At 40.0% G+C, this 26,030-nt stretch overlaps 1 long non-coding RNA gene across 1 annotated transcript; it reads right to left on the bottom strand.

The window, feature by feature from the left end:
* Positions 1-728: 728 nt before the first annotated feature.
* LOC138184409 (uncharacterized) lies at positions 729-1,961 on the bottom strand. The gene is made up of 3 exons (XR_011174315.1): positions 1,645-1,961; positions 1,314-1,381; positions 729-929 (listed from the first exon to the last, which is right to left on the bottom strand). It is a non-coding gene; the product is annotated as an uncharacterized LOC138184409 (long non-coding RNA).
* Between the last annotated feature and the right edge of the window lie 24,069 nt (positions 1,962-26,030).

The raw sequence follows: 26,030 nt of genomic DNA, 5'->3' as shown, positions 1-26,030 counted from the left end.
AATAATGTATTACCAAGATAGAAATAATCTCAGGCAATCTCTTCGTCAAAGCACATTTCCGAAAATGCAGAAACAGTGTTCAAAGTTATTGCTTTGATTCAAAAATCTGCCTGCCGCGAAGTTTTTACTTGCACATAAAATTTCACACATTCTTGTACGGAAAAAAATGAATTTTAATTCATATTTTAAGTTCTACTTATGTTTATAATATCTGAAGTCAAATAAAAGAATGTGACTTAATATTGTCACAAAATGTATGTATCGAATATTGCATGAACCGTCATTATCAACGAGTGAAAATTGCATCTTTAATTGCAACAAAATCGGAGGGCATCCGATTTCTCCGCTATAAAATGCTCAAACGAAATCGCTTCGATATCTCATATTTATACTAAAATTTATTGCTTATGATTAAATATATTTATGTCATACAGGTATATTCGTCTAGATATTTGCCTTTTTTCTATTTATACGGAACACTATTATACATATTTGTCAGTACCACGAATATATTCTCAAATTTATATGTTCAAACTAATTATTAAAAAACTAACTATTAAGAAACTAATTATTAAAAAACTAAAATTATTATAATCGCGATGTGCAAGAAGACCTATCCTGAACTAATAAATAAAGATATGAAAAAAAATGTTACTGCTTACGTGTGTAAAAAATACCCGCGATCACTATGCTCGTAAAAAATTCTACATAATACGACCAGTCAGTCACCCGTGCCGATTCGGACCTTTCATCCTATGACACGATTGAGTGACCGGAGGAACAAAAATGCATGTGATTCACCATTAGAAGCGGAGAAACGGAAAACGTTGCAATCGATACTACACTATCTCAGCAAATATCATTAGAAAGATTAACATCAGGTAGGAACCGTTGAAAATCCAATGGTGGAAATGGAGGTTGTGAAAAATCTATTACAAAACAAAACACGATAAATGATCGCTGATTATTTGGAATGTTGGATATTATGAAAAATGGAAATTCATTACATTCGTAACTATAGTAATAATAAAGATTGAAATTCTAATAAACATTCATAAATGTAAAAACTGAAACTCTAATATAAAAGTTTAAAATGTAAAAATAAAAAATCTAACGATTTTTTAAATATACTAGTCATTTATTGTATAACCTTTTATTAAGACTTTAACACTTTTTTCATTTTAATAGAAGAATAATCTTAGGAAACCCTAACCTATAAAATTTTCAAGCAAATTGTATTTCTTAATCAATATTATTCAAAGCAAAATATACAGAATACACATAATTCAAGTATGATATGTAAAGTTACTTACATTCTTGGCTTTTGAGCCACCATTGGAGCATTCCCAAAGGAGACAAAGAAGTCCAAGCTGTGATATGTCTATAACAAAACATAAAATATCATTAATATCGTTAATACACAATAACAAACATTGAACTTTAGCAATAATAAAGACTAAACTCTAATAAGTATATAAATTGAAACTCTAACATAAAATGTTAAGACTTTAAGACTTTATTTCAATTAAAAAGGACATTTACAGCTTTCTAAATTATCAATCATTTTTATTGTATAATTAACAATAAGTCAAACAAAATATAATAAATAGAACAAATTGAAATACAATATGTAAAACCACTTACATTCTTGAGCTCCTGTAGAGACTTTGTCCTCTTGAGAGATGCACTCACTCTAGTACCGAAAAAGAATGTTCAAAAGAATATAAAATAAGACAACATTACCGCGACCGCTAAAATTATAGTCGGCGAACAAGAACTCTAATGTCACGTACAAAATTGTTTGATAAAATTTTGTTACTTTCGCGTGTGATTATTTCATTGAATTTAATCAAAACGACCGTGATTTAAAAATATTGAAAAATACTTTTGCGAAGCAAACACTGACTCTACAAACCGTATTGCACGCGGTCACAAATATTCCCTAAAAATAGAGTTGTTCATGGGTGCTCTTCTTTTCCCTATCGAACGTTTATTTAGAAAATACTGCTACTTTTCTTCTCACACTTAAGAGATTATTATTGAGAAATTGGAATACGTATGAAAATTATTAGTTTAAAATTATAAAATATTCCTCGATATCGATAAAATGTTTACGAATGCCGTGAACGCAATGCGATCATTTGCAAGAATTATACTGTGAATGTTCGTTACTAGAATATGAAATATACACTCCACTACAATACATGCATTATACAATACATTATAGTCGCGTGTTATAAACAGTTGAAAATATTTCCAAGAATTCAAAGGTTCACAACTAAATATACCTAAATAATACTACAAAAACGCATGCGAAATCTTGCTTTAAAGTACTTGAGTCTACTTAGTTAAACGATAAATAAAGTTAAACGATAGTAAAAAATATAGTAACGAATAATGCGAAAAATATATTAATGACAATAATAAAGAACCAACGCCACCAATAGGTTATAACACGTTACAAACTTGACGCAACACGATCCATGTTATCGGTATGAAATGAGACGACTAAATGACTCCTTGTACCTTAGTTTCGTTGAGCAACTTCCAAAGTGGCGAGAGAAGGGGGGACACATGAGCCGGTGGCACATGCACACAGTTAACGATTACACGCAGTTACAGATTAACAATCTAGACAAAAAATGTATACATCACAGAAACATTCATCTTCTACGTAGCGCTTACACGAATCTTTCTCTACATCGATATTAACAGACATCGTACAATAATTCGTTGCCCTACTGGTAGCATTCAGTATCACAGACACATTTGTCTAACTTGGAACGAGAGAAAGAAATCCACCTTGGTAAACTCGCGGACGAGACAATCGCAGTATATGTCTCTGAATACCATGGTCTTCTCTACGACTTGTGCGAGGGAAACTGCTGGCCATGTATCGTTTGAATTGATGATCACCATGCGTCTCGTTGCTTAGACTAACCTCCTTTCGTTTGCGTAAGAAGATTTTCTCTCGTGCAGGATTATTTTGACCGATTTTCAATTGTCTATATAACTAAAAAGGAAAGACAAAGACGCAATTTTTTTATGCTTGATTTTTGTCTTATTTCGGCTTCAAGAGTTATCCCTTAAATTTTCTGACACCTGTATAATAGGAACCCTACGTGATTACTTATCTAAATCATAGTCAAGTATTTATTAAAAAATTTCTTCTTCTCAAAGTACAATTACCCAATTATATTCCTATAGTGTGCTCATCGTTTTCACATTACACTGGCACACGCAACACTTTGCAGATGAGCCTTTTTCATAATGGCTGCTTTTAAATTACACCATCGTGACTTCTTAACATTTGCCGTAATTGTTCCTTTGGATTGGATATCATAACGGTTGCACCATCCAGCTGCCTTTAAATTAAATTGTTTTATACAATTCTTCTAAATTTAAATGTATAATATATTTAATACGTCATATTTTACATGGGTTGTATATGTATTCTACATTTTGCATCTACCATATTTTTATTATATATAATTATACAGTGAATTTTTAATTATATTTCATAGTATGTATAACAATATATTTTAATGTTTGGAATCCTACTGATGTTTGCATTGCTTCTGTTAAACTTAATTTCCTCAAATTAAATGTTTTATCACATGTACTATTTTTCTTCTAAAGACTTCATTTATATTAATGATTACATTCTACTTTTCATTATAACTACTGAGATCAAATTATATTACGACCGTTCGCGGAGAGACGCGGTCGCGAGGAGAACGCGTCAGCGAGAGGCGTAAATTCTCGCTACGATTCTGCTAATCGACGCCGCGAAATAGTCGTTCCCCTGTTTCGATTAAGATAACAGAGGTGGTTCAAATGAATTTAACACTGTATTAACAGGTTAACATAAAATGGTATATTTGACAATATTTAAAAATAATATGATGAACACGTCATAAATTGTTTACGATATCTCTCATTGAATTCGTTAGACTATGCGACTTTAATTTTAATCGTGAGACCTCTCGATGTATAACGTTTGACTCTTCAAAAGGGACTGATTGCCCTTCGATCATTTCTTTGTCTTCTCTGGGAGACGATCCCCACTAAGCTCGGGTCACGCCAACGTTCGCGCCTATGGTCACGTATGCCGTCTTCTTGTGTGGAAAAAGTAACGGACCGAAATCGACGTTTCTAGAACTCGGTGCTTGGTAACAACTATGCACTTGTCACGTAAAATTGATACTTGGCTTGTGAGAGAAAAGAAAGCTGAGTCGTCACCCAACTATTAATTTTCTTTTATCGAACTTTATTATAACTTTGGCACTTACAATAATAGAATAACGCTGAACCGAAAAAGGGGTGTTGTACAAGAACAGCAACTAGAACAAGAACTGCCCGAGCTGGGTGAAGTCTCGGCTTATATACTCTCTTGCTTGAGGATGTTGAGGAAGTCGGTGTGGGTTCCAAAGGAGTCCGAAGGTCGGGGTTGAGATCTTATCTCTGATGGGGTTGAGAAGTAATTGGTGTCACACGCTCGTCGATACATTGTATATGTTTCGTCGGGCAGATAAGACGATCTGTCTGCGACATTGTAGGACCGCGAGCGACGGTTAGAAATACAGCCTGTGGTAAAACTCGTGGCGTAACAAATTATGAGAATGCAACGCAACTTACGCAGGTTGCGTTAATAATCTCATTGTAATTTCTAATGGAGTGTTCTTATGCGAATGCTCAACGATATCCCGGAATTTTCGAAACTCCTAGCAGGTGAGCAATTTTGTTAGAAGGGAAAGTTTAAGATGGCGTATCAGGTAAAATTTCACAACAGTTTCCATTGGGACGGAATATTGCGAAAGAACATTGTGCGAAACAGGTTTCGTTGGAAATTGTGCACAGGATTATTATGGATAGATCCAATGAGAATTTCTTTAGTTTTTGTGTCACTTCGTAAGTACAGTCCTTATTATTGTTGTGAAAATTGTATATGGTGGAAACAAAATAGTTCGATATGACTTCTTTTGTTATTTGGATTTAAGCGTTTTTAATAAATACGTTTTCATTCTTGTTGGAATTGGAAATCGCGATTTGCTTTAATAAAAGGAGGATTACACGTATTTTTGTATACTTGAAATACTTAGCTTTTTAAAGATTTTCGTCTGTTTCTTTATTATATCAAATGTGAAATTTTATAGTTGATTTATTATTGAACTTGTTACTACTGTGCAGGAATATTTATTGGTACTGATAGTAATTTCTTACTACCAGCTTGTCAAATTTTATGACTAATATTAATTCAATTATGCAAAAGATAATTTTTTCAGCAATGTTACATCATTTTGTACAGTATATGTTTTGACTATTAAAATTGTTGAGAATTGTGGATCTTTGGAGCCGAAATAATGTTATAGGAACACTAAATTTATACTGAAGATTAATATTAAACTACTAATATATTTATTTCATGGACGATTCCTTGTATATTCATCGATACGTACTTTTTCGCGTCTCAGCACTTTCTTCCATACACGACTCTTCACCGACACTTAACCGACTGTTAAGTTTACATTCCTTTGTTTTCGGGACGCATCGCACACACACATACTTCCACACACTGATACTCACATACAAGTATCTCTACTATGCAATTAACTCAGTCCAGCACAGAAAATTACACATATCTTAACAAAAATACAAATATATTTTAATTATTCGCTCACTTAAATAAAGTTACAAATATGCAAAGAAAATCTGACTAGAAAACTTCCCCTATCTACCTAATATTTACTTCTTACAGTACTACAATGACAACATTTTAGTAACAAGTTAGTAATATTATTAACTGATCAATTATTGCATAGAGAGTTCAGACTATAGAATTCTCTATGCAAAAATATAATAAACGATCGGATATTTCAGAAATCATCAAATTTATTTCTTACATTCTGGTCTTGACATACACAAGTAAATCAAGAATTATCTAAATTCTATTTATATAATTAATTAAATTATCAATAGCTGTAATTGTTAAACGCTAAATGACACTACAGAGTAAAAACTAAACAAAATATATCGCAGTTGTCAATCACGTTTTTTATTCGCGACCTCGACACACTCTGTCGCGTAACAAGTTTACTCTTATCGCAATTAGTATTTCCAGATATTTGAGCGGATCTCCTTTTACTTCCGCGCGTTTTATTTTCCACGAGGACGTGCCGGGGATGATGTGACGAGAATATTGAACATGATCCGTCGAATTACATCAACTTTGTGTCGGTTCGACCGGTTTTATTAATCTTAAAATATTTCTTCAACGTGGGAAAGAAAAAAAACCGGGTGCGCAACCATAACCGTAACTAATGTCAGCTTCTTTCGAAGCTTGCGGAGAACTTGTGACGTCAATTCACATCAGAAACCAGGCCACTGTCACAGATGAAATCCGACTAAACAAAGCGATAAGATAGCGAAATTCCAAGCGCCTTGGCATGAGTGACCATCAGGATAACATCCGGTCACTATCCGTTCTCAGAAATATATGATCGAAGCCTTTTCCCACTGCCACGAATAAAAGAATTTAAATACTCCCCTAAAATCATACAAGGCAGTCTTGAACAGTCACGCCTAGAGCTCGGAAGTGTATTGTAAACCAGAAAGAAAAGTTTCTTTTTTTGTTAAATTTCTTTTTATTTTACGTGACAAACTTTTCGCCGTAAAGTTTCCGCACGGCAGGCGCACCCGCGAAAAGTTTCTGCTACGGTGTACATTTGCACTCGGGTGTTTCTTGAATTTGAATATCGCTATTGGCACCGTTTCTCCCCCACGTGAATTTATCTTGTAAATTATCTCTCTCAAGTGTCACGCTCACTCAGCTGCATTCAAACGCGTGCACGCAGTGCGATTCATTCGAGTAGAATCCCGAATCTACAGAAAGAATCCGCCTGAAGAGATTGAAATCCGTAATTACGATCAGCCGTGTCAATTTACGAATAATTATAATTACAATAACGATGTACAAAATAATAGCACAAAAACTACTGTTGAAACAACCAAATGATCAGTTGACACCAATTACTTTCACACTGGCGCAACTAGCTTCTAACGATCACCACGAGCGTTGATATCAATTCCACGCATCACGATTTTTTGCTAAGATCGCGCGTATCTTGCTTACGAGTTCGATACTTAAGTCTGCATCTCATGAAATATCAATGAAGAATTGGACATTGAATTAAAAAAAATTTTTTTTAATTTTTTTTTTTTAATTTTTCCATCGAGACAACGATCTACAATGAGATCCGTTATCACGTACACACGTACACACGTACCGAGCGAAAATTCAAAGTCGATTTTCTCGAAAACAAAGCCTCAAACGAAAAATTTTTATTCTATACTTACGACTTCTTTTTTCGCGTAGGATCACCCACTTTCCGCTTGTACCACCAGTTACCAACCACCCTGTATATTTTTGACATTTATAAGGCATTAATACCTCCCTGTGGCCGTTCGATACTCCATTGTTGATGGCTGTTCTCGACCCCTTTTTTATTCATCGATAAAAATATTATCCCTGTCCCGAAAACCAGCTTATGTGGTGAAAAAGGGAAACCACGGGGTCAAAAACCTTACCGCGCATCGTATCGTTTATTTGGAAGGTCCGCTACACGTAAGCAAGTGGCACGTTGAGAGAAAGTTTGAATCACTGGAGCAATAAAAATGAATACGGGGACAATATATCTCGCCATGAAATTCTTCTTTTCCCTGTGCCAGGCCGTTGACCTATACAACTATGCATTGTCTGTCAAAGATTCGTTCATACACATAATTTTTATCGTCATACGTTTCCTTATGAAATTGATATTTTTAGATACAATCTCGAATAGTCTTAAAAGTTTCCCATACTTGTGTATTTTATTTCTTTCTCCAATATATTTTCCGAATCAGTTCTTTTATTATTTATTTATTTATTTTCACTGATAATACATTTTACAAACGAGTCATACAGTAAAATAATAGAATAAGATAACAAGTAATTTATACTTAAAAAGAAAATACATATATTGTATAAATATGTGTACTTTTCCGAGAAATGATCGTATGTAACGGAAACACCATTTTTAGAAATATTATTAGTATTTCTGTATAGTTTCGTTACATGTTAGTAATTTTGTTACTTGTTTTCTTTCATTTCAAACGAAGAAAGAGGAAACAACCTGTCCGCGGAAACTTCAGAGGAAAAAATTATGTTGCAAATTATATTGGAGAATAAATTAACTTTCTTTATACTCAAGAATAATAGTAACAGCTATAATACACGTATATGTATAGGGAAAGACAAGAGAGCACAGCTAAGGCAATATTTCATAGTAACCACGTTCGTTCACTGACCTACTCTACGTATCAGCTTTCAAAAGTATTCAAACTGACCGAATAAGCAACAGTTCAAACCATTTCTCCGTCTTTTTTTCTCTCTTCGTTCCTCTGCATGGCTCCTTGACATTCCCGGGCGACAACGGTGTGGTAAATTAAATTAAATCCGCCTACAGGGCAACGCGATCGATAGATTTTCATTTTGTGTGGAGCGTTTTCGATTGGAGCGAACAGGACGAAACGTAGGAATAGAGGAGAGAAGGCTGCAACAACGCCGTAGAGACGAAAAAGGAGAAGGAAAGAAGAAGGGCGAAATGAAATTATTGCCTCGCGACCCTTTCATCCCCATCGGTCTCTCTGACAATCGTCATCCTCTCTTGTGGGTGCCACCATTTATTCACCAAGATTTATTCACCAAGCACGCAGCTAGTCGTGAAATTTTTCTGCACCCGGTATCATAGCAATAGTGTGCCATAAGCGAACCTGACGCTGCGCTAAAACGAGATTCGGTCAACGAATTACGTATTTATTGTGCGAAGATAACTTGGAAAAGCGAGAATCATGAACATTGTGTTTATTATATTACTTAAGTCAGTTAAACGATAGTCTTGTGCGTATGTGTGTTTATCTAGTGCGATTTTGGTATTCAGGCGTCGAGATAAACTAGTGGGATGTTCAAATGATGAAAGTGAGACGTAACGTGGTGAAAATGTTGGTTCGACATTTATCAATAGACAAGTAGAACTCGTAATATTTAGCGGATTCAGTTTCAATTTCTTTAGATAAGATCATGAAAATATAACTTTGTATAAATAGTCTATTATACATAGTCCAGCATCAAAATATTCTACGAACGTTCTTATTTATAATCGAAATCCGATTCGTTTAATTGTCTATATGTTTGAGAGAAGTTTTCATTACCATATGTACCTTTCTCGCCGATTTCTATCAATCAATGGAAATATTTCTAAAGGGAGATTTTGAATTATTGCTTGATATTTATGAAATAAAAGCTGTCGATTTAGGTAGAATAGAAAAACATACATCAGAGACAATTATACAGTCTGTCAATAACACAAAGAATATTGAGCGAATTTTACATATTTACAAAAAGAATATGTACCTGGAAAGTCGAGAAAAAGACTCAATAAAATTCACAATAAGTGGGCTCACAAGAATCTGAGAGTAAGGAATATAGACTATAACGACGTTATTAGTTTCAAATGTTAACTGAAGTTATGGATATATTACTGAAGGAGGCAACAGAATAATTAATGCATGAAACCTTTGTGCTAATAACCAATCTCTCGATATATTAAAAGACAAAAACGACCAATAAACGCGACCAGCTTGATTATGAAAGCATTTGAAAGAAGACTTCTATTTGATTGAATTTTAGCAATAAGTGGATAGAGCCATGTTTTCTACTTATAAGCGGCGAACTATCCATACCGATCAATGAGGTTAAGTGTCTGCATGGCTTTATTTCGAGCAGTTTCGATAGTAAAGTACGCCGCACTTTCCATCAGCAAACAAATTACAATTATAATCATGATATATTATTTTTTTACATAATTCCTTGGATGTACCAACGTTAAAAATTAATAAGAACGAGAATAGAGATTGAAGTCGATACACCAACGACTACATCATTACAGGAGTCTGTTTTCTCGAAAGACTATGATTTAAAATTTATTAAAGGAAAACAATAGAACGAAATGAATTTTGCTTTAGTAACTAAGAGAAAATTGAAGAAATCAACAGATACGAACTTATCATATCCTTTCCGTGCGGTCTTCAAGTCAAACAAACATATAATACGATTATATGTTTGTGAATGTTTGTGAAATAGGCTAATTATTAACTGTTGGATAATTTGTAACTTCTTTATACATTTCCAGATCAGTTCCAAACTTCAGCAATATCACCATGATAATTGTGCTTTATGGCAATATTAACAATATTTCAAAAAGTTTCGTATAACACACATAATATATTCGTAAAAGTTTTCTATGATAAGTGTTCACGTACTCTCATAGGTTACTCTATAAAAGAATTAGGGTAACATTAACGGATCATATCAGTTAACGGTTAAATTCAATTTCAGATATCTAATCTTGATCGATGAGAAATTAGTTAGATCAAAAATACGGAAAGGCTTGATTTCTCAAACATGTATTCGGGAACGACGAAATTGGACAATAAGGCTGGTTCCTGGAGTTAAACAAAACGTATCTGTTAAACGGAATACTGTTACGAAATCTACTCGCCAAACAAAGCCACTGCCGTATTTCCGAATGACATCGTAGTCTTCTTCTTTTTATTTATTAACGTGAAGGAAATCCGCACGGATACCAGTGCTTCTGGGGAAAAGCGGCGTGGTAGTGCCGGACTCCAACCGACTAAAACCTCCACGACGACCGTCCCGGCTGCGATCGAGAGAGCGTATCGTGTGAACGATACGCTCCCCCCGCGCTCAATACGTCCCCTAATGCAGTGATGTGCGGCCACGTCACACTGCGCCTCGTCACCGGAGCCGCCGTGCCAGGCAGACCGGTTCCCCTACCGGGCTGCTTTGCGGCCCTGGGGCGCTGAGCTGCCAGCGCCTAAGTTTGCACACCACCGGGGGGCGCGGCGGACCAAGTGTGCTTCACCGAAGCGCATCCACGGCCTCTGCCGCGCCCTCGCCGGTCAATCCACTCAGGGTGACAGTACCGCACCCTCACCCTCTCCGCGGCCTCTTTTCGAAGCATAACTTGCTCACAGAAGGAGCTCACGGCCCTCCTCCTTCTCTCGCTTATCAACAATGCCTCGAGGATCGTCGGCGGCGAGAGGTTCCAACCGATTTCCACGATGAGGTCGCGGCGCGGCCAGTATTCCGGGCCTCGTCCAAAAGGCACACCGGCCGGAAGTCGGAAGGCGGTCCGGAGAGCGCCCCGGCTTCGGCAACAGGACCATCCGCCCCTCCTTCCACGAAGCAGGGAATTCACCTTGAGACAGGCATCCGTCGAACAGATGCATTAGTCTCGGGGCCAAAACCTCGGCCATGTTCTTCCACAGGCGGGCCGGGACTCCATCGGGACCCGGAGCTTTCCGCGCTCCGATCCTCCCGACGGTCCCGGCCAGTTCCTCCTCGGTAACACTCGATTCCGGGCTCCAACTTCCCGCGGTGACACGTGATTCTTCTTCCGGCGGTTGAGGCTCCTGCTCCTCCTCTTCGGTAACGCTGCCATCTCCCTCGTTCGCTGCTCCCTGGAACAGGGTGCCGACGACCTCCTCCAGGAATCGAGGGTTCATGGACGGAGTTTGTTCAATACCATCTTGTAAGGGCGCCCCCAGGGATCAGAGTCGAGGCTGGCTAGAAGCTCGCCCCAGGCCCGCCTCTTCGCCTCCTTGATAGCTCGTTGCAGGGGCCTTCGTGCTTCGCGGTAGGCCTCGTACAGTCGAGCCACCGTAGCTTAGTCCACCCGCCGCCTATGGCGGGATCTGGTGTACCAGCGCCGAGCGGGGATGCACGTCTCGCGGAGACGAGAGATCTCCCCGAACCACCAGTACACAGCGCCGGCGCGGCGCAGGGCTCCAGACCGCGGCATACACGAATCGCAGATCGCGTGCATGTAGCGCTTCGGCCGGGTCGCTCCCGGTTCCGCGTCCTCGTCGGTCGGGGATTCTTCCAACCAAGCGACGGCTATAGCGGCCGCCGCCATGAAGTCCTCGTCGCGCCGGGTCACCGACCACCGTGGAAATCTTCTTCTCCTTCCCGGTGGGCCGATGGGCCCGCGCGCACCCAACGAACGGTCGCCCATCGCGCCGCCAACTGCCACCTCCATCAAGATATAGAGGTGGTCCGAGAGGGTCTCCTCCGGGGAGACCTCCCAACCGGAAACACGGCGGGATGCGGCAGGGTTTGCTCATGTGAGGTCCACTATGGACTCGCCCCGCCACGCCACGCACGCGCTGGACGACGAGAGGTCGAGTGCGGCCGCCCATTCTTGTACGTCGCGTCCCCTTCCGTTGGTCCTGCGGGAGCCCCATGACATCGTAGTCTGTTCTCTGTGTAACGGATTCGCGGACTCGAGATTGTCAATCGAAACAGGACTTTCGATATGCTTGTTACCACGTGACTTAAGCGTGTTCTAAGACATGCCAAGTGGAGGCAGGGAGATGTGGAGAGAGTTGAAAACTTCAAATCTTGCAAACAGCCTCGAGAACTTATTCGCCACCCTTGTAAAGACTAATAAAGCTAAAAAATGCGGATAGAGGCGGTAAATGGCGGGATTGCTAGATAAGAAGTGGTCACCACCTGTTCGATCACTCGCGGAAAGACGCGATCGCGAGGAAACACGTCAACGGGAGTCGTAAATTCCCGTTACGATTAGATAATCGACGCCGCGAAATGATCGATCCCCTATTTCGGTTAGGAGAATAGAGGTGGTTTAACTGAGTAGTTACACTGATTCAACAGGTATAACTTAATATTTGTTCCAACAACTTTGTAGAAAAATGATTACACTGATGCGTGTGTTAAGTTAAATAAGTAGTTGACTGATCTACGGTGTAAACCCGGTTAACAAGATGTTGACGGTTTGAAGGAGAGAAAATCAGTGAGCTTCGGCGATGAAGCTGTGACTGAGGAAAACTAAGGATGGGTGTGTCTAGCGCACAGGACCATCGGATTTGTTGGTGACGCTTTTGGCTAACAGAGTGAGGGAAATAGGCTTCGTTGTTAATTGGTTATTTGCTATGGTGGTGGGTGAGGAAGGATGCTCACCGCCCTTGAGATAAAGTCGTTGGTGGGAGGCCTCATACGTGAGGAACGAAAACTTCCCGTGTCAACCCGTGGTGGGCAATAAACTTTAGGAAACAATGCAGAGAAATTCGGTTCGAAGGACCTCGACTAGGAAATTGCTGAGATTTATGGAGGGTACTTGAGAATATTGAGGGTACGCAGTAACGGCGAGCGGACATTTGGTTACCATCTTGTCCGCGGTGTGTGGCCTGGTCTAGGTAGAGTGTCGCCCGACGTAACAGATGGTACAGGTGGAACGAAAACGAGGAGAGGCTGGAGGAGGAAAGAAAGAGAGGGGGAGAAAAGTGAATAAAGAAAAAGGGGGGAGGAATTACGTAAGGGTTAAAATTGCGTTTCTGGAATGTAGTAGGGCTATTAGCAAGAACAAGGAGGTGTGGGAATACCTAAAGACTTTCGACGTGATCGGGCTCACAGAAACTTGGATAGAGGAAGACATCTGGGAAAAACTAAAATATAGACTATCCAAAAAATTCGACTGGAAGTGTAGGGCAGCATTAAGAGTAAGAAAAAAAGAAAGAGCAAAGGGGGGAATAATAACGGGTATAAATAAGGAACTAAGAGAGATAGAATACAAAAGTAAGTGATAATATATTGGAAAGAAAAATAGAATACAATGATAAGACGTATAGGGTAATGGTAGTGTAATTTCGACCAATCGCGGGGAGACGCAATCGCGAGGAGAGACGTCAACGGGAGTCGTAAATTCCCATTACGATTATACCAATCGACACCACGAGTTGATCGATCCCCTGATTTCCGTTAGGATAATAGGGGTGATTAAGTTTATATAACACTGTGATTCACAGAATTATAAAATATATATATTTCCAACACTTAAACTACACTGTTGAGTAGATATAAATCGTCGATGACAACTTGTCGCACGAAGATGAGATAGATATGAATAGTAGAGCAAGGCTCGTACAGTCGAACTTCGTATGTTAGTAGTCGTAGCACTCGAGGATACTTAATAGAAGTGAGAGTTAGATGCTAGACTTCGACGTTGTAGTATGTAGAAGACGTAAGTTGGCTTGACCTATGCGGTGTTGACGAAATAAGTTGACTTGACCCTCCTGATGTAGCAGGAGAAGTCTTCGACTTGACCCTCCTAATGTCGTAGGAGAAGTGACGAGTAGGAAGCCTCCTACCAACGTGGTTCGTGAGTGACCTTGTGCATGGGAAAACCCAGCCTGTTCTATTAGATAGCTATTCGGGTTTTCCTAATGGGTGCGTACCCGCTTTCTCCATGTGTTTAATTGCGCCTAATAAACCCAAGGACCTCTCTAAAAACCAGATGTGCGTCGAAATTATTTTTAGGCTTAAGAAATCTTTCAGGACAACGGATTGAATGAAGACACATGTGGACATAATGAAAGAGAAAAGTTATGGTTGGTCCTTAGATTTATTGAGGGTCGAAATGACGTTACGCTGGCCGTCGGCTACCCGGTCGCGAGAGCTGCAGCGCCGATCTTTTAAGCGACGTAACAGGTAGTTTATGATCAAGATACAAAAGGGGCATGGAAAGAAATAGAGGAATGAGTAGACGAAAGAGAAGAGGAAGTGATGATCATCTGCGGAGACTGGAATGCAAGAACGGGAGAGGAGGTAGGGCCGATAAACGAGGAACTAGGAAAGAAAAAAACAGACGATCAAAGGACAAGACAATAAACAGGGAAAAGAAAATTTTGTTAAAGTACCTGGAGGAAAGAGGCTGGACGATAGTCAATGGAAGAGATAAGGAAGGGGAGAGTGGACATACATTGGGGAGAGAGGAAACTCTGTGATAGATTACGTGATTGGCAACCAGGAGGCGACAGAAGAGATAATTGGCATGAAAGTAGGAAAAAGGACAGAGTCAGACCACATGGAGGAAAAAGAGGAAGAAGAGAAGGAGAAAAGGAAATGAACAAACGAAAGTAGGGAAAAATACCTGGAGGAAGGCAAAGACTGGACATGCAATGGAAGAACAGTGGAGGAAATGTGGACAGAAATCAAAAAAAAGATAAACGAAGCAATACCAAAGAAGAAAGTGAAGATAAGGAAATGGCTCATGGGGGAGAAAACGTGGTACGACAGGGAGTGGAAAGAAAGGAAAAGAGAGATGAGAAGGAAGATGACAAGGTTTAGGAAAGGAAAATGCAGCAGAGAAGCGCTTATAGAGGGAAAAAAGGCATTCAAACAGTGGTGTAAGGAAAGAAAGGAAAGACACGAAGAAGAAATGGAGAAGATAAAGATGATCAAAACAGAACAAGAAGCGTGGAAATACATTAACAGATACAGAAGAAATAGGGAAGGTATAGATGAGGATATAAGCGAAGAAGAGCGGAAAAATCATTTCATGGAAATTTTGGAAGGAACAGAGCACAAAGAGAGCGAAAAACGGGGGGCATAGAGAGGAGGAGAAAACAGCAGAGGAGAGAGAAGATAAAATAATGAAGGAAGAGGTGATTTACCAGCTAAGGAATTTGATGGAAAAGAAAGCAACGGGGGAAGACGGGTTAGAAAATGAGGTGTAGAAGTATGCACCGACGGAAGTGGGGGAGGCGTTATGGGAGTTATTAAGGAAGATATGGAAAGGGGAGGGGATACCAGAGGAATGGAAAAAAGGGGTGATATGCCCGATATATAAGAAGGGGGACAGGAGAGTAGCGAAGAGCTACAGAGGGGTAATGCTGATGGATACTGCATACGAGATCTACGCAGGGATATTGGACGAACGTCTGAAAGCAGAGATTGAAGACAAATTGGAAGAGGGCCAATTTGGATTCAGAGAAGGAAGAGAAGTAACCGATGCGGTTTACGTGATAAACCACATCATAGACAAACAGCTAGACAAAGAAAGAGGAAAATTATATGCTTGCTTTGCGGATTTAAGAGCGGCGTTCGACAGGCTAATCAGAGAGAAACTGGAGGAGAAATGAGGAAAATGGGGATTAGCGAAAAGCTAATCTGAAGCTAATCTGAGAGCCAAGAACCACAACACAAGAGAATTTTGGACTGTGAGGGGAGTCAGACAAGGATGCCCATTGAGCCCGACGTTATTCAACATCTACATGGCAGGACTAGAGGAAGAATTAAGGAAGGACAAGCCGGGGGCATAGCGGTAGGAGAAAGAAAGGTATGGTCATTGACATACGCAGACGATATTGTGCTGGTGGCGGATAGAGAAAAGAAGCTAAAGGAGGTGTTGAAGAGACTCAAAAAATTTTTGAAGGGAGCCAATTTGGAGCTGAGCACGGAAAAGACTAAAATAGTAGTCTTTGAAAAAAGAAGGAACAAAAGGAGGCAAAGAAAATGGAAGTGGGGAGAGTAAGAATTAGAAGAGATGGACGAGATAAGATACCTAGGGTATATACTGCAGAAAAACGGAAGTGATGAGAAGCACATACAAGATAGGAAAAAGGGACCAACAATTGCAATGAAGAAAATATGGAGCGTGGGAGAAAGAATATTCAAACAGGACTACAAAAGAAGAATGAAAATGTTTGGAGCACTGGTAGAGGCGTGGCGCTGTTTGGAGTAGAGATATGGGGATGGAACATGGAAGAAAGACTGGACAGAGTTCAAAGGAGATATGTGAAATGGATATTAGGCTTAGATATGACAACACCAAATTATATACTGGTAGAGAAATGCAAATTAATAGAAATGAAAGAAAAAGCATTAAAAAGAGCAGCGAGGTACGAAGAGATAGCTCTAGAATCAAAAAAGTAATTAGTAAAGGAGTGCATATAGGAGAGAGAGAGAGAATGGGGGAATGGTCAGGAAGGGAAAAGAGCAAGAAAGAGAAAGAAGAGACTAGAAGAGGTGAGAAAAGGAGGGACGCAGATAGAAACAAGAGAGGAGCAAGAAAGGATGACAACAGACCAAATTATAGAAGAAAGAAGAAAGAGAGAAACAGAAGAGTAGGTGAAAAGGGTAAGGGAATCTAAGTATAATATACACTACAGAAACATAGCCAAAGAGAAATTACCAAAGTACTTAGAAGGGAGGATGAAGTGGAAGGACAGAAGAATACTGGCAAGATTCAGATGCGGAAATGAGACCAAAGCAAGGGAATACTGGAAAGAAGAGGGGAGGGGAAGATGCAGACTATGCAGAAGGAAAGAAGAAGACCGAAGACATGTAATAGAAGAATGTGAAATAACGGGAGGACCAAAAGACATAAGAAAAACGCTGAACGAGACTGGAGAAGGTTTAGCAGAACTGAAAGCAATAATAGAGGAGAGAAGGGCAAACGACAAGAAGGAGGCACAATAAGGAGGCTAAAGACCAAAGTTGCAACAGTTTTTAGTCATTAGTTGATAATTTATAGTTCATAATGCTTAGTTTTTAGAGGTAGAATAAGCAAGGTAGTGCAATAGAACAGAGTGGAAAAGAGGGGAGGTAGACATGTAAGAAGGGAATTAGATGTAAGAGATGTAAAACCGAAAGTTCATCCAAAGCCGAAAGGCACGGACTAAACAATAATAAATAAATAATAAAATATAGTTCTGACAACGTCTCAGACGTTAGTTCCGAGTCGGCGATCATGACAAAAGTATTATAGTACTAGCATTAAAGGAATGGTTTTCGGAAGTGAAATTAGCTCAAATGAAGATGAACTTGATTTCGAAATTTTGAGAAATGAGATCGACTGTGTTCGTGAAAGAATTATTGATAGAGAAAATGAAAGCAGTGATGGAGATAATGACACAGTATTAAGTGTAAGAAATCGAAAAATTACGATAATAGGTAACGAATTCGAAAGTGGCAGTGATGCCCCATTAGATTCTAATAATTCTGAATGGACATATTGCGAAGGATCTATCGAAATACCACCGAGAATAAAATTCATAGCCGACAAAAAATTTACAGGGCCACAAGTATCCTCAAATGTTGAACAACCGTTAGATTTTTTGAAGATATTTTCCTTCGACGAGCTAATAAATCAAATAACATCCGAAGGAAACAACTATGCTGCAAAAATGATAGCGGAGAAGACACTGTCATCACATTCAATTTGGCATGTCACCAAGGTAGAATATTGGCCAAACCATTTTGATGACTGCTTCATAAATTATCATACTAAAAGATGCAGAAATTAATATTACTGAATCATATTTGCAAAGATGTAAATATAAATAAATAATTAAAATACAATATTTTTGTAAGTTAATTTGTGCATAAAATCATTTTACGCTACCAGTAAGACACGCGTCACATATGCGCTAAATCATCTTGAGTTGCTATTTCGCCCGACTGCAAAAGTCCATGAGTGCATAGGATTAGTTTGTTATCATAAAATTTCTGCACTTTAAGAAACGTGACTTCTTTTAGTTTTACGTACTTCAGTTTTAAAGTATGCTAGCTGGTTCTTACGTGTATGAGAGAATGATATAATGTATGTTAATAACCGTGTAATATAAGAGATATATATTCGACTTGATGTATATGACCATAGATTAGAAGTAAAAAGAATATAGAAAATTAAAAAAAAGTGCCAACATCACACGGAGTTCCCAAGCGGTTACCCATATAAGTACTATATTAATATGTCGGGTTTACATTGGAATTAGGGTTAGGGGCGTGAAACGAATCTTCGTTTGGATTAGACATTGTTGATAAGCAATAGAGAAGACATTGACTAGTGCAGATACGATTATTATAGAATTGGACAAGTAACCGTAGTAATTAGATACTTGAGAGACTAATGACAATGATCCTAGGTTCAATAACGAATCCGCGGTCGACGGGATGATGGATGAACGTGCTCACAAAATCTACGTCGGACTCTTTGTTAAAACGTGGAATATCCACCGAGCGTACAGACGCTAGGTAAGTCGCTAATACGATCTCGCGAAAGAGTAACTTTTCGTCGCGATGATGCTGCAGAGGAAAACTATAATGGGGTGTAAGGCAATCAATTATTCGCTCATTTAATCAACCAAAATGGTTTTTGCAATTAAACAACTTCCTGCATATAATTTAATCTACATTATTTCTACATTTCTGAATAAAATATTCATTTCCAGAAACCGATTAAACATTCTGCTTGTACACCTTGATTGGTTTATAATAGGATTAACGTATAAGCAAAAATGATAATTTTACAATCGTGGTAATATTGCTTAATTATTTATTATATACATTTGAATTTCTACACGATTAATAATGCAATAAGTACGGTCGTAATCAATGTTACATTGAGAACGAAACGTTTACATTGAGAAACAAACAATCATTTTAATTGCTCTTGGAGATACAGTCACGATGATGGATACGAAGACTTGTTGGTGAGATGTTTACGTTGCTTTACGTACAATATGTACGGTCATTTGTAAAATTCAGGAAAGCTAATATAAACGCTGGTAACCGTAATACCACAGATACTAATCGCCTAGGTCGGTAAGAGAATTTCTATATCTGAGTGAAATAAAAAGAGTTTAAAGTAGAATTGAATCTAATACAGATCGTGAATTCTATATATTAGGTTAAGTAAAAAGTTCTGAGCGTTTTTCGCTAGATGTCTTTAGTGAGCCATATCTCACGATGTGCACATCGCATCGAGTCATAGTATACACCGATTTCAAGGTGATATTACGCATCAAAAAGGTTCTTTGTCAGTTTTGTGTTCGGTGAAGCCAGTTGTGTGTTACAGCGTTCGAAAATGGAGATAAAAAAAGAGAAAATTCGATACATTCTTCAGTACCACTACGACCAAGGTGAAAAGGCGGAGCAGGCGGCCAAAAAAATTTGTGCTGTTTATGGACCCAGTACAGTATCGAATGCAACAGCAAAGCGGTGGTTCCAACGATTCCGTTCTGGTAATATGGACGTCGAAGATGAGGCACGCTCTGGTAGGCCAATCGTCGAAAATGTGGATAAAATCATGGAAATCGTCGAGTCGGACCGGCATGTGAGCACTTATTCCATTGCCCAGGAACTGAAGATTAGCCAGAAAACCGTTTGGAACCATTTGCATAAGGCTGGTCTCAAGAAGAAGCTCGACGTATGGGTGCCACATGAATTGACGCAAAAGAACCTTTTGGACCGAATTGATGCCTGCGATTCTTTGTTGAGACGTAACGAAATCGACCCATTTTTGAAGCGGATGGTGACTGGCGATGAAAAATGGGTCACATACGAGAACAACAGCCGAAAAAGATCGTGGTCCAATCGCGGTGGGCCGGCCCAAACGATCGCCAAGCGTGGATTAACGGCCAAGAAGGTTTTATTGTGTGTTTGGTGGGATTGGAAGGGAATCATCCATTATGAGCTGCTCCCATCGGGGCAAACACTTAATTCGGACCTCTATTGTCAACAACTGACCAGACTGAAGCAGGCGATCGACCAGAAGCGGCCAGAATTGGCCAATAGGAAAGGTGTTGTGTTCCATCAAGACAACGCCAGGCCGCACACATCTTTAACGACGCGTCAGAAGCTCCGAGAGCTTGGCTGGGAGGTTCTATCGCATCCGCCGTACAGTCCAGACCTGGCACCAAGCGATTATCACCTTTTTAAGTTTTTGCAAAATTTTCTTGATGGTACAAAACTGGCCTCAAGAGAGGCTTGTGAAAATGAGCTGGTCAAGTTTTTTACCAATAGGGACGAGGACTTCTTCAACCGCGGAATTATGAAATTGCCTTCAAAATGGACAAAAGTAATCGAACAAAACGGCGCATATTTAATCTAAATCGAATAATCTTGACTATGTTAATTTCATCGTCGAAATAAAGCGAAAAAGCGCTCAGAACTTTTTACTTCACCAATAAGAATGCTGATGCGGCTTAGTTGAGTACCAGTAGATCCCTCTCCTCGAACTCCCTTCGACACACACACACGCTCCCGCGCTTTTTCTGTTACTCTCAGCAAAAGAAAAAAAAAAAAAAGGAAAAAAAATAATCCACGAAAATATTTGAGTAGTGTTTTACACTGGTTGCAGCCTGTTCATATTGAACACTGTCAGTGACTTCACAGTCATGCAACTACGGACTACTTGATATTAAATACAGAGTCTTAAATAATGGCCAATAAAACAATACAAACTGAAGACGATATACCAATATTTTTATTGTTTTATTGACTATTATTTAGGGTTTGAAAGAATGTACAAAAAAAGGAATAGACATATTTCCGAAACCCATCTGGTAAATACGAATTATGAACAAATCTCCAGCTATGTAAAGTTTGACGATTGTACAAAATAGATTTACGATTTTGATGCACAGCCTGTTTGCTTTCTCGATACCACACCCTTGTTTTCATAAGGAACTTCTGAAATATTATGACTGTTCCTGGATAAATTCGAGTTACATAAATTTAAGTTACATAAGCATTGGCAAAGAATATTGTAAATTCTTCTTCGTGAATGAACTCTCTGTCGCTACATTGCCATGTTTAGCCGTTTTGAGGTAACACGCTAGGACAGTTTTGGAAGGACAGAATCATTCCGACAGTCGATGAGAAACTTTCAGAGAACTGAAAATATAAAGTTAGAGTGTCACTTAGGTGTATTATGTGTGCAGTACGCGTAGTGAGTGTTGTATGCAGTGTAGCATTACTATACGTTGTTTATTACTTAAATCGCCATATCTGTTACAAAGTATTATTTACATTTGGAGAACCTTCGGACATGCACCTTTGTTACGATGCGGTGGACAGCAATAGCACAAAAGCGCAACGTTAATAAGACGAAAAATATCCTGATATGACTATACAGATTTTTCTTTTTCTTTTTATACATGGGGAAATTCTCATGGACACTCCCCCCCCTGCTTTTGTGGGAAGCGGCAGGATAGTGTCGGACCTTAACGACTAAAACCCCACGGTGGACCGCCTGACGCTTAGCTAGGATGCCCTGGGACCTTTTGACCTCCTGCGTATTTTCCTGTCTGAGGGAGTCATTCCTTAGTTCGGGCATTGGGAGGGACCACCCCTCTGAACGCTATTTCCTGGGTCGTCGTGCAAGTCTGAAGGGATCCAGATCCTCCTCGGCGTGTCGACCTCTATGACCACCTAGGGCGGCGCAGGGCCGTCTTTTGGCGCGGAACTTTGCAAGGGTGCGATGTTCTCACTCTTTCCCACTCTGCTTTACGAGCATTATGTCTTCGCAATATGAGCGGACTGTGAGAAACTCTTGTTGCCCCCTCAGCATCGCTTTCACAACTGACGAGGGTTCTAATCTCTCGCCAATGGTTAGCCGTAGAATACGACGTGGGGCCTCCCACGCCGGACAAAATTCCAACGTGTGCTGGGCCGCGTCCTCGCCCTCGCCGCAGTGGTGACAGGTGTTCGTCACCTCTCTTCCGATTCTCTGCAGGTGTTCCCTGAATACTCCAGATCCTGCGAGCACCTGCGTCATCCGGAAGGATAACAGAAACCCTCCGCGGTACTTCCAAGCTTCCCAATTTGGCATGACCGATCTTACGGTACGGTGGCCACGGACCTGGTCTTCGGCGAGTAGGTCGGAGCTCCACCGCTCCACACCTCTCGTCTAGCTTCCCCCCGAACCTCTCGGACCACCTGTTCGGCGGGTGGAGAGTCCCCGCCTGAGCTCTGGCCCCTCTGGTTTTCGTACAATCGTCGGGGCGCCAAGGCCAGGAGCTCGAACGGAGGAGACGCCACCAGGACAGTTGCTGACGTGTATGATATCGTCCGGTTTTAAGCACGTGAAAATTCATGCGCAATAAAAGATAGTTCTGCAGGATGGTGCACTATCACATTCTACCAACGCAGTGCAGGAGCACTTGTTTAACTGTTTTGGAAATAGATGGATCGGTGGAAGGGGACTTGTGCTTTGGTTTGCTCGGTCCCCACGTTTAAATCCCCTCGACTTTTACCTCTGGGGACATATGAGGAGGTTAGTGTACGCATCGCCGGTGTCTACTGCAATAGAACTGCAACACTGCATTCTCAATACGGTAAAATTTTAAGAGAAGCGTCAGGCTCTGTTTACAACAAAACGGAGGTCTTATCGAACATGTGTCGTAATTCGTTATATCTTTTGTGGACACTCGCGGTAGAGACGATCACGGTGCGTGTGCAAGCCTTTTATGAACATTGATAATACGCTTTTTTATTTATGAATTATGGAGGCAACGGTTCAGAGGAAACATTAATTCTCTCCACTCGTAAATTTTATAGAGCTGTTTTCGATCGTTCAATAGAGCTGTTTAATGTTCAATCCAACATTTCTTTGCACAACGTCGCGCGAGATCGTTTGCGTCTCTGAATTTTCTTCTCTTTGACTTGTACGAGATGCATAAGGAACTGCGACTCGCTCGGTAGCTCATTTTTCCTTGATCTGCCGTATTGTGTAGAATTTAATTATTAATGTGTAACAATTAAATTAATAATTTACAACATTTAAGCCATTAACTTACAACGTTTGATCTATTAATTCCTCACAGTTCAACTATTAATTTATAACAATATATCATTAATCTGAAACAATTCCTCCATTAATTTTTAACAATTATACCGATAATTTATAACAGTATCCTCCCATTAATTTAAAATAATTATGCTCTTAATTTATACCATTAATCGGAAGCAATTCTTTTTTTTTTATATTTACGTGAAGGAAATCCGCACGGACGCCAGGCCGCTTCTGGGGAAAGCGGTGTGGTAGTGTCGGACTCCAACCGACTAAAACCTCCACGATGACCGTCCCGGCTGCGATCGAGAGAGGCCCGGGAACCGTTGCGAGCGTCACAACGGGGCCTCCCCCGCTCGCCTAATACCACCGCTGATGGAACGGTGTGTGTGGCCATGTCACACCGCGCCTCGTCGCCTGAGCCGCCGTGCCAGGCAGCCCGGTTCCCCTACCGGACTGCTCGGCGGCCCCGAGGCGCTGAGCCGCCAGCGCCCAAGCCCGAACCCCACCGGGGGACGCGGCGGGCCCAGCGCGTTTCGCCAACGCCACACGGAGTTCCCAGGCGATCACCCATCTAAATACTATCCGTGCCCGGCGCTACTTAACTTTCGTGATCTGACGGGTCGAGTGCTTTTTTTTTTAAAGTTTATTTAAACCAAGATACAATTTTTAATACATATTGGGTATTCACAATAAATTATGAATTTCGATAAGATGTGTTAGGCAAAAGTACCGATACGCGACGGTACGACGTAGCCATACTATATTATGTGTCGGCGTTTTACATTTTTTGTGTTTTAAATCTATTCTTTGGATTTAAGCCGCTGGGGAGCGGAGCTTTTATGTAATTTTGTTTTTGGTTGATTTTTTTGTCCTGAAAACTTGGTCGCAAAACAGGACGCTTCGGTAGTTTACATTTTGGGCGCTGTATGACTTTGGGGGGAGGTGGAATAATAGGGAGGGGCGGGGGAGGGGGATGTCAAATAGGTTTATTTACAATATTTACAGATATTTACAATTACACCTGTGTTATACGGTATCAGAGTTGTGTTCTGTCGGTTTACTGGTTTGCTCTCTTGTTTTATTATGGATTTGGAATCCACCAATATTTCTTTGTGTTTTTTCTGTGATTGTCTTTAGTGTCTTTCAGAGGGAGGGCCATGTTGTATCCCCACCTAGTGTCTGCGGTTTGTCCGTTTAAGTTTTCTTCGTGGAGTATAGTTTTGGTTCCTATTTTTCTTTTTATGTGATAGATTATTGGAATGTTATTTTGGTCTTGGAGGTAGTTTTTTTCGTCTAGGTATGGGAACGCTTCTGGGGGGATGTAGCCTGTTGTCAGAGTGTTTTTGTAATATGCGTCATTTGGGAATAAGAACTGAAGATTAGACTATTTTCTTGTATCTTTGCAGCTTGCGCGAAGTGGTTTCTTATTAATTTTAAGATGTGACAGTCTATGCGGTGAATGTTGGCTAGGTCGTAGATTGTTTTGTTTTTGACATATTTTTTGAATCCGCTGTGTTCGGATCTGTAAGTACTCAAGCAAGCTCTGATGCATCTTCTTTGAAATCTGCGAATATTTTCCATTTGGGAGGCTGATATGTTGTACCAGATTGGGCAGTCGTAGGTTATGATCTTTCTTCTGAAATTTTCTGCAGTGTTCCCTTTCTATTGGACCGATTTTGCTTGACTTGGGTCTAAACAGTATGGTTTCGCATTTGCTTGTGTTGGTTTTTAGTTTCCATGTGTTGTAATAATCGCTAATTTTCTCAAAATGTTCTTGCAGTTCCGTTTTTATTGTTTTGGTTTTGCGGCCCGTTACGTAGATGATTAGGTCATCTGCGAAGGCTATGGAGCGTTTATGGGTGGATGTATTGAGATTAAAGAGGTTTAGTAAGTCACTATTGTAAATACTGAAAAGTAACGGGGAATTTACTGTGCCTTGTTGCAGACCGTTTTTTATGGAGAATTCCTTGCTTGATGTGTGTGAACCTTCAGTCGTTACGAATGTTCTGCTTGTGATCATGTCCCAAACTATTTTAATTAGATATTTGGGAAAGTTTTTCTTGATTAATTTGTATATGAGACCTGGGATCCAGACTGTGTCGAATGCTTTTTCGAGGTCTATTAAGCAGGCGGCTACTCGTTGTATTGCGTTTACCGCCCAGCAGATGTCCGACGTAAGTTTGTTTATTGCGTGAATTGTGGAGTGTTTGTGTCGGAAGCCAAATTGATTTTCTGGGATTATGTCATTTTTTGAGCAGAAGGATGTGAGGGGGCTGTTTATGATTATTTCAAATACTTTGATTATGTTGGGGAAGAGACTTATGGGTCGCAGGTTTGCGGGTGATGAGCCGTCTTTATCTTTTTTTTGTTATAGCTATCAGTTTGGCTTTTTTCCATTTTTGGGGGAAATATGTGTTGTTTAGTGCATTGTTGAAGACTACTGTGTAGTACCGTTTTATTTTGTTCGGTAGGCGCTTGAGTAGGATGTTTGGGATGCCGTCGAAGCCGGAGGATTTTTTGTTGTTTAGTTTG

The sequence above is a fragment of the Bombus flavifrons genome, chromosome 10, assembly GCF_040668555.2.
Source record: "Bombus flavifrons isolate JBK064 chromosome 10, iyBomFlav1_principal, whole genome shotgun sequence".
Classification (NCBI taxonomy): Eukaryota; Metazoa; Arthropoda; class Insecta; order Hymenoptera; family Apidae; genus Bombus; species Bombus flavifrons.
Note: the sequence above shows the minus strand (reverse complement) of the source record. Positions and strands in the feature narration are given on the sequence as shown.